This window comes from Phoenix dactylifera, chromosome 12, assembly GCF_009389715.1.
Source record: "Phoenix dactylifera cultivar Barhee BC4 chromosome 12, palm_55x_up_171113_PBpolish2nd_filt_p, whole genome shotgun sequence".
Classification (NCBI taxonomy): domain Eukaryota; kingdom Viridiplantae; phylum Streptophyta; class Magnoliopsida; order Arecales; family Arecaceae; genus Phoenix; species Phoenix dactylifera.
The window spans coordinates 5849118-5857231 of NC_052403.1; the positions used below are offsets into that span (position 1 = coordinate 5849118).

At 42.2% G+C, this 8114-nt stretch overlaps 1 long non-coding RNA gene across 2 annotated transcripts; it reads left to right on the forward strand.

Annotated features, from left to right (window-relative positions):
• The first annotated feature begins 2240 nt into the window (after positions 1-2240).
• LOC120112726 lies at positions 2241-6661 on the forward strand. 2 transcript variants are annotated; one of them, XR_005514373.1, is made up of 3 exons: positions 2241-3860; positions 5561-5665; positions 6622-6661. It is a non-coding gene; the product is annotated as an uncharacterized LOC120112726 (long non-coding RNA). The 2 variants fall into 2 exon arrangements; XR_005514374.1 differs by lacking the exon at positions 2241-3860 and adding an exon at positions 4794-4898.
• The last annotated feature ends 1453 nt before the right edge of the window (positions 6662-8114 follow it).

Genomic DNA, 8114 nt, shown 5'->3' on the forward strand with positions numbered 1-8114 from the left:
CGGTTCGTGCTCCGTTCGGCACTGGATCGCCGAACAAAAGGCTTCTGTTCGGCTGAACAGTGCCGAACAGAAGCCTTCTGTTCGGCAACCCTCAACCGAACAGATCTGTTCGGCTGCACAGTGCCGAACAGAAGGCTTCTGTCCGGCACTGTTCAGCCGAACAGAAGCCTTTTGTTCGGCGATCCAGTGCCGAACGGAGCACGAACCGTGAAAAAAAAAAAATTTCGGGAGAAGCCGGCGAGGTGGTTCCGGGAGAAGCCGGCGAGGTGGTCGGAGATCGGGAGAATGCCGGCGACGAGAGGGAGAAGGGGGAACGGGGGGGTTTTGGGCGTTGGCGAGGTGTTTTGGAGGGGAAGAGCGGGGTGGGGGGAGGGTTTGGGGGGTGTAGAGAGCAATTTAGGTGAGGGGGTGGGGAGGGTGGGGGGTAATTTAGGAATTTTTAATTTTTTAGGGGTGTCCTTAGCAAATAGAGAGTATTTAATTTTTTTTTAATTTTTGGGGGGTGTCCTGAGCAATAGGGGGGTGTATATAGAACCACCCCTTCTTTGGATGGTCCCCTCAACAGCCCACAAGAGGGCAAACCTTGAAGGGCACAAATGTCCCTCAATAGCTATCACTACTCTTTCGGCGTTAACCCCTTGCTTTTTCATAAGTTCTTGCATGTCTGTCCTTTTAAAAATGTCCTTTTACGTGTATATGCCAGCAGATTATTCTTGTTCATCGTATTCTAAATGACATGCATGCTATCTACATGTTTACAAAAGGTGATCATTGAAGTAGAAAAGTCTATACATTGTTCTTGATATGCACAAATGCACTCCTAAATGACAAAAAAATTAACCTTAAAGATGGTTATAACGGTAAGTTTGCAAGCTAGGTTATTCTTTTTTAGGTACTTAAATACTATGTTGCTCTTTTATTATGTTAAAATATAATATTTTCAAAGAGGCTAACAGTAGGACAGAGTAACTAGGTAGCTTCTTATGCAGCCGACTATAGTAGATTTGAGTATTGGAAAACCCCGACTAGTTTACTAGGTTGTCTTTTCAACATTTTGACGATTGATTGGAAAAAGAAATAGCAATAATATTTTCTAGCAATAGATCGCCTTTATTACTTTATTATGTTTATAGTGAAATAGCTGGTTCCCAAAAGTTGGATAGGACTTAATTAATGATTATGATTCTTGTAATCAAAATTAGCTATATGTCTGTTTAAATCAATGCTTACTTTTATCAAATAACAGGTAGTGTTCTTGTTGTATAAGAAACATTATAATGATCACCGCTTTGATTAGAGCTTTTGACATAAATGACATAATACTGGGTCGTGTCTGAAGCTATTATAGCAGCCTTGAAGCCTGAAAAAATAGTTACATTGATGATCAATACATGTAAATTATAAATTTATAGCTGTATATCGATAAAAAAAATATTAATTCAAACAATATATTTGATATATTGTTTTCATTTTGTTTTGTTTGGGGGGTTGAGGGGAGATCGAGCTGTCGAATATTGCTTTCCCTTGAATTATTAGGATGCTTTCAGAAATGGAGTTCTCCCTTGACACAGACTTTTCGTTGTGCTGCTTGGCTGCCCCTTTCGAGCCAAATCGGGCCACCATGGCTCGCCTTAGGACCACTACATCTCTCCATCCCAAGTCTCGATCCAATATCAATCAAGATCCTCTACGGTGCATCAAATCCCCTGAGGTGCACTCGGTATTGTGCACCTCAGGCACTACAAAATACTGTCATCCATAGATAGCTGCCATCAAAAAATGAATAAGCATCAAGCATCATGCACCGTGTATGATATGGCACGTGGTTGAGAAATGCTTTACGAAATGGCAATCTATCTTTTGACAATAGTCATCATCAGATAGGATTCGTGCTCACCTAAAATAGAAGGCCAGGCCGCTAAAGATATTTTTCCAAGGGGTTTTGAACCCAATCCCAGTCGTCGCTGGCCACTGCCCTTAATGGCAACGACCCACACTTTTACGTTTATCCGTTGGAATCGTTGCCCGTTTTTGATAAAAGATTGCTACTGCTAGCGTGGAATCCGATCCAATTTCACCCTTACGTCATCGATCATTCCATGTGTCACTTGTTCTCCTTCTCTGGCTCCCAAAGTTGGGCCAAAGTCTCAAAAGTCCCGAGTCCTTGACCTTTCTTACGTTTCTAACTTGGCTTAGGTTTAATATATTTGTAAAGCCTCGTTGCTTTGAAGTCCACAACCCAAGTCTATGCTCTCCCATCATGGTATCATGTGTCAGCATTTGGTAGTGCTTCTGTAGCATGGAAAGGTTCCCCACCCACTGCTTTCCATGCGGGTCGGCGGAAGCCTAAAGGCCAGGATATAAAGGTGGCGACTTTTTCACTCAAAAAAAAAAGAAAGAGAGAAAAAAAAGGTGGTGACTTTTGTCCACATTCTTTAATTAGTGTGCGTAGCTAATGATATATGCTAATGACTTTTCTTTGCCACCGTATCTTTTGAAATGATAAGAATTTGATCTTCATGTTCGGTTTCACGCTCACAGCTTCATCTTCTACAGGGTTATTGCTGTCCTGGCTCATTCTTCCTGATGATCGAATGAATTGGTGCAAGATCCATGAGAGCATCAAGTGGCTTCCTTCGAAGGGAGCCAAATGGCCATTTTGATTGGCTTCGGCAAGATTCTTCATCAACTTGTGATTTGTCTTGTACGAGGAGTTTCTCAGCTCCTCTATATTCCATCAAAAAAACAAAAAAAAAAATTACATTCTCTTAAAGGTAGAACTCTTTCTGGCTAGACGCCATCACCTAGAACTCTTAAGTCCTCCTTCCCTCATATAATTTGGATTCGAGCTCAGGTGTCTATTAATTGGTGGTGCAACTACTGTGAGACTTTTACCAGCTAGCAAGCTGGCCGGTACAAATAATGGCACAACTAGTAAAAGGATAACAACTAAAAACAGTGGGGAAACAATACTAGGGTCCTAAGATACTTCCATGCTTTTCCACACACCATATTGCTTAAGATTCCAGCCAGATGATATGCTTACTAATCCACGTCAGTGCTGCATCATTTATCATGCATGGGGCGAGCACATTGGTACAAAATGGAAACCTTCAAAGCCCACAAGCATACGCACCAAGCCATTTGAGTAAATGATCGAAATGCAATGAATGACCTTATCCTTGGATGAAGATATTCCCCCTCCCAAGGTAAGAGCTAGGGGGGATGGATGTGAGAGACGTGACTCGGAGAGAGCGATGGTGTGTATATATATTGGGGGACCAGTCCCACTCGCAAAAGGGTTTTGTTGCTCTTGTGGCTGATGGCATTCCCACCACCACACAAGGAGCAAGAGAGAGAGAGAGAGAGAGAGAGATTCAGGTTTGAGTGGCTCTGGGAGCATTCAGCGTTGTTCCACTATGCTGGACACATGCATGAAAGAGGTCTCAGAACCTTTTCTTTGTAAAGGTGGAGGACCCTTGTTTGCTATCTGCCAAACTTTCTTCTCAAGCCTTTCTCCTGGGGTATTTTTTGCCGTGGGAGCCCTTTCCTACATGCAGGGGCTGCCCTATTCTGTCGCTCGTGGGGTTTGGTCGAGTTCATTAGACCTGCATCAAGGCAAGCAAACACCAGGAAGCCCGTAGAAGTAAATTTCTTTAAAAGCTTTTGGGATTTTAGAGGGTGTTTAAGAAGTTATAGCTAGGGAAAGTGATTGCATCATTGATGTACCTGGCCAGTTGCAAGCTGCCTTCTTTCTGTGGATGTTGGGGTGGGGAGAGATTACCTCCACTACATGGCAGACAGCTTCCATGACTTTTGCGATGTTGGAAGACAGCTCCCATTCACCACCAATATCAGAGGTATCTGTCTGACAGCCCAATAAGCCAACCGGATTATTGATTGGACTCATAAATCTATCATGTTGGATTTGAAAAGTGTATGTTAGATCTTATTTCCTCTCAATTTATGCAAAGATTTTAGGTTTCTAGGTCCTAACCAGTACTGTCATGTTCCATGACCAAAACTTATTGCATCTTAAAACTAGTCATGGGATGAGGATGCATACTAGGTGCCTGGATTTTGCATACATAATGGATGATTTGAGCAATGATTTTGGCGAATGTGAATTTTGGCACAGTATAGTGAATGGTGGATGGATAACTGCATTCCTTAAGTCTCATATGAGTAAATTGATTGCTTCTTCTTTTTTTTCATTTTTTTAATTAAAAAAACTGGGCTTAGCCTTGAGTATTAATGTGCAAGACATCAATAATTGACTTTGTGGGACCTAGAGGCAACATTAGGTCATATGCGATGGAAGCAAGGAGTAGGGAATAGGGATATGTGAGGAAAGTAACCAATGACATTTGTGATAGCCTCTATACTTGGCAATGAAAGTCCAAGACATTATACAAACATAAACAGTTAGAGTTGCTATTGAAATTGACCATCCGCTTGATTTATTATGTTCGACAAGATTCAATGTATGATATTGTACCTTCTAGAATTTATTTGTTTGATCATCAAATCGACGCAAAATGGATTTATATTTTTAATATTGTAATACCCCTGAAAAAAAAAATAAAAAAAAAAGGAAAGGGGGACGGGCCGGCCCGAAAAGACCGGGCCCATCCCCTTATTACGATCGTGCCTTAGGCACGATCGTGGTGGATGAAGGGAGGGTGCAAAGGGGGAGGCGGCGGCGGCGTTGTTGGAGAGGCGACTCGCTGGAGGAGACCGAGCGCCGGAGAGGTTCGAGATCCGGCCGGCCGCGGGGGGCGGGGGGGGGGGGGGGGAAGCCTTCCTCTTTCCTTCGGTGAAGACCCTCCGCAAGTTGCTCACAATTTCTCCGCCGATTCCTCGCCGGAAAGGTCGCCGGAGCACGCCGTCGGACCGAGGTAAGTGGGGCTCCCTTCCTTATGCTTCATGTTCTGGATTTTGGGGGCGTTGGAGGGGTTTTTGGCCGGTGAAGCCGTCGGAGAGGGATCCGAAACAGGGTACCCCTGTTTCGGCCCCTCTCTTTCGGATTTCGCCGCCGCCGGCCGCCGGGTTGGCCGGATCTATGGTCTTGGGGGTTGAATCGGGACTGTGGGTTGGTTGAGAGGGATTTCTAGGGTTTTAGAGGGGATGGGAAGAGGTGGACCGAGATCTCCTTCCTCGTGATCCCATCTCCTTTCCTTCCCCTCGTTGGTTGGCCGCCGGCCGACCACCGTCGCCGGTGGTGCCGCAGTTGATGGCCGTCACTGGCCGGCCGTCGTCGCCGAGGATGGGCACCTTGGTGGCTGTGCCACCCTGATCCAAGAAGAGAGGGAGATGGATCGGTTCCCCTTATTTTGAGAAGGAGGAAGAGTTTTCTCTCTCCTCTCTTCTCTCTCCTAGGTTCTCTCTCTTGTTTATTAGTTCCTCTCTCTACTTGGATTATTTCTCTCTCCAGTTTCTCTCTCTAGTTTGATACGAGGAGACCATGGTTTGTAAGGATTGCTGGATAGTCGTAGGTCAATGGAGGGTTTTGGATTGTCAGATACTCTGGATAATTTTTAATATTGTCTTGATTCTGTAGGGGGACAATCTATTGGACGAGAGGACGCTGAGCGGAGTCCTGCGCATTCCGGTTCATAGATCGCCGTGAGGACGGTGATTAGTTTGTCTGAGTTTTCAACAAAGTGTAAGAATCCTTGTACGCCAATCCTACATGATATAAATATTTTGCACTATATATATATATGTTTGATATGCTATGATCCAGGCAAAACAAAATGGTTTTTATATTTAAATTGTATTTTGATCGTCTTTGCTTGTGATTGGTATAATGATAGATGCATGCATGCGCATAACCTACACCTGCAAAATTTGACTGATGGATGTGGTGCTCTAAACTAACCATATGATATTGGTTGCCCCGTCACGGGCTGGAAACGTGGCTGTGGTTAGTTTATAGCCGGAAATAAATAAAAGAAAATTGATGTGTAGATGTAAACTGGATTGTATGAAAAAGAACTTTGGGTTTATCTTGTTATTATGGCAGGCCCCGTCACAGGCTGAAAATGTGGTATTTTGGTAGGCCCCCTCACAGGCTAGAAATGTGGAACTATAATGTGCAGGCCCCGCCACAGGCTGAAAATGTGATATTTTGGTAGGCCCCCTCACAGGCTAGAAATGTGGAACTATAATGTGCAGGCCCCGCCACAGGCTGAAAATGTGATACTTTGGCAGGCCCCATCACAGGCTAGAAATGTGGAACTATAATGTGCAGGCCCCGCCACAGGCTGAAAATGTGATAATTTGGTTGCCCCACCACAGGCTGAGAAATGTGACCGAGATTTGACCCAAAGTCGGAAAGATAATTAAACCGGATCAAGTTGAAGAGAAGACATTGAAACTATAATACATGTTTATGAGCTATCATATGCTATATATTTCTTGTGTGGCTGGACTTTTATTGATGTTTGATGTACATACTTGTATCGATTATTTGAGCTTTGATAGCCGGTTATGACTTCATGATATGTGCTTTGACTTGTCATGGTTTTCAGATTTTTATTATTATTGTGTTGGTGTGGATGTGTAGGGATTCTTACTGGGCTGTAAAGCTCATCCCCTTTTCTTCTTTCTTTTTATCAGAGTTGCAGGATGCTTAGATTTGGATGGGATGGGCGCAGAGTGCAGGTATCAGAGTCATTAGCTAGTTAGTTTGTTTGTCCTTCTTTGATGTCGATGAACATTTGAAGATCTTGTAATTGAACTAATTTGTTTATTTGGATATGTCGGACTTGTCTATTTGAATTATTAAATTAATCGTGGATTTATTGGAATTTTGTTAAACATAGGCCTTGCATGATCTTTAGGGCACTGCTCTAGGGCTCATGCGGCCGGTCGCGTGCCGGACCCGGAAGTTGGGTTCGGGGCGTGACAGAGTGGTATCAGAGCTTAAGGTTAAGGTATCCTAGGGTTTAGGTTCAGGTGAGTGTGAGTGGGGAATTATGATCGGAAAACTATCAGAGCCTTAGTTTATAATCACCTGAGATTGTAACAGGAATGATAATGTAATTTAAGGTTTAAGACCACTAGGGATTGTGGCCTTAGTGGCATTAGAGTTTAAGGTTTAAGATCATTGGGGATAGTGATAAATTGGAATCTGAGCATATGTTTAAGATCACTAGGGACTGTGACTGAAATATATTATAGCTTAAGGTTATGATCACTTGGAACATGACAATTAAATTCAGTGCTTAAGGTGTAAGATCACTGGGCATTGTGATAAAATATATGCATCGGGTTTTGGTTTTCGATGAGTGTGGAAGGAAAGTATAAATTATCTTTGATCATGATAAGAGAGGTTTGACCTAAGATAAGTGTAGGAAGGTCCACAATGGCATATCAGTTATACCATATTCGGATATTATTTAAATGACCTGAAAGTTCAAACTTGATATGGGTTTTGATGTGATCGTACTTTTGGTTTTGCTGCTAATTATTAGAGTAGGGTTTGTACGTAGATCTTCCATAGTATTGGAGTGAGCTAAGAAGATTTCATAATATTGAAAGGAATGTTCTTCGAAGTTGAATATGTATGTGGATTATATCTGGTATTGGCATGTTGGCTATTGCAAATAGGTCTATTTCCTATTAATGTATTTGATTATTTTGAGGCCATAGAGTATGCATATTGACGGGGGAATTCTAATTATTTGAATTCTCCTATTTGGATTGGGCTACTGGATTTTACTTATAATTGTAGAAGATTATTTGATGTGTTAAATTTAAAACTCAAGCCTAGGTTTAAGATTTGAGCAGGATCTTTTGTCATTGTTGATGAAGCCACTAATAAATGTCATATTGAGTAGAGACTTCGGTCATGAGATGCTTACATAAATTATCATATATAGCATTTTTGATGGATGTTAAGAATCTTGGTGAAGAAAGATCTGGAGATCGATAGAGTTAATTTCTAATCATAGTGTATTGGCTCAATGACTTCTAACCCATTGAATTTGAAGTAAATCTTTTTGGAAAGAAGATCAACGTAGATTGTCTAATCGAATTGCTGAGGAAATCCAAGGTTAACTTATTTTAAATTAAACCTAGATATTTTGAATTCTAAAACGGTTGTGAAG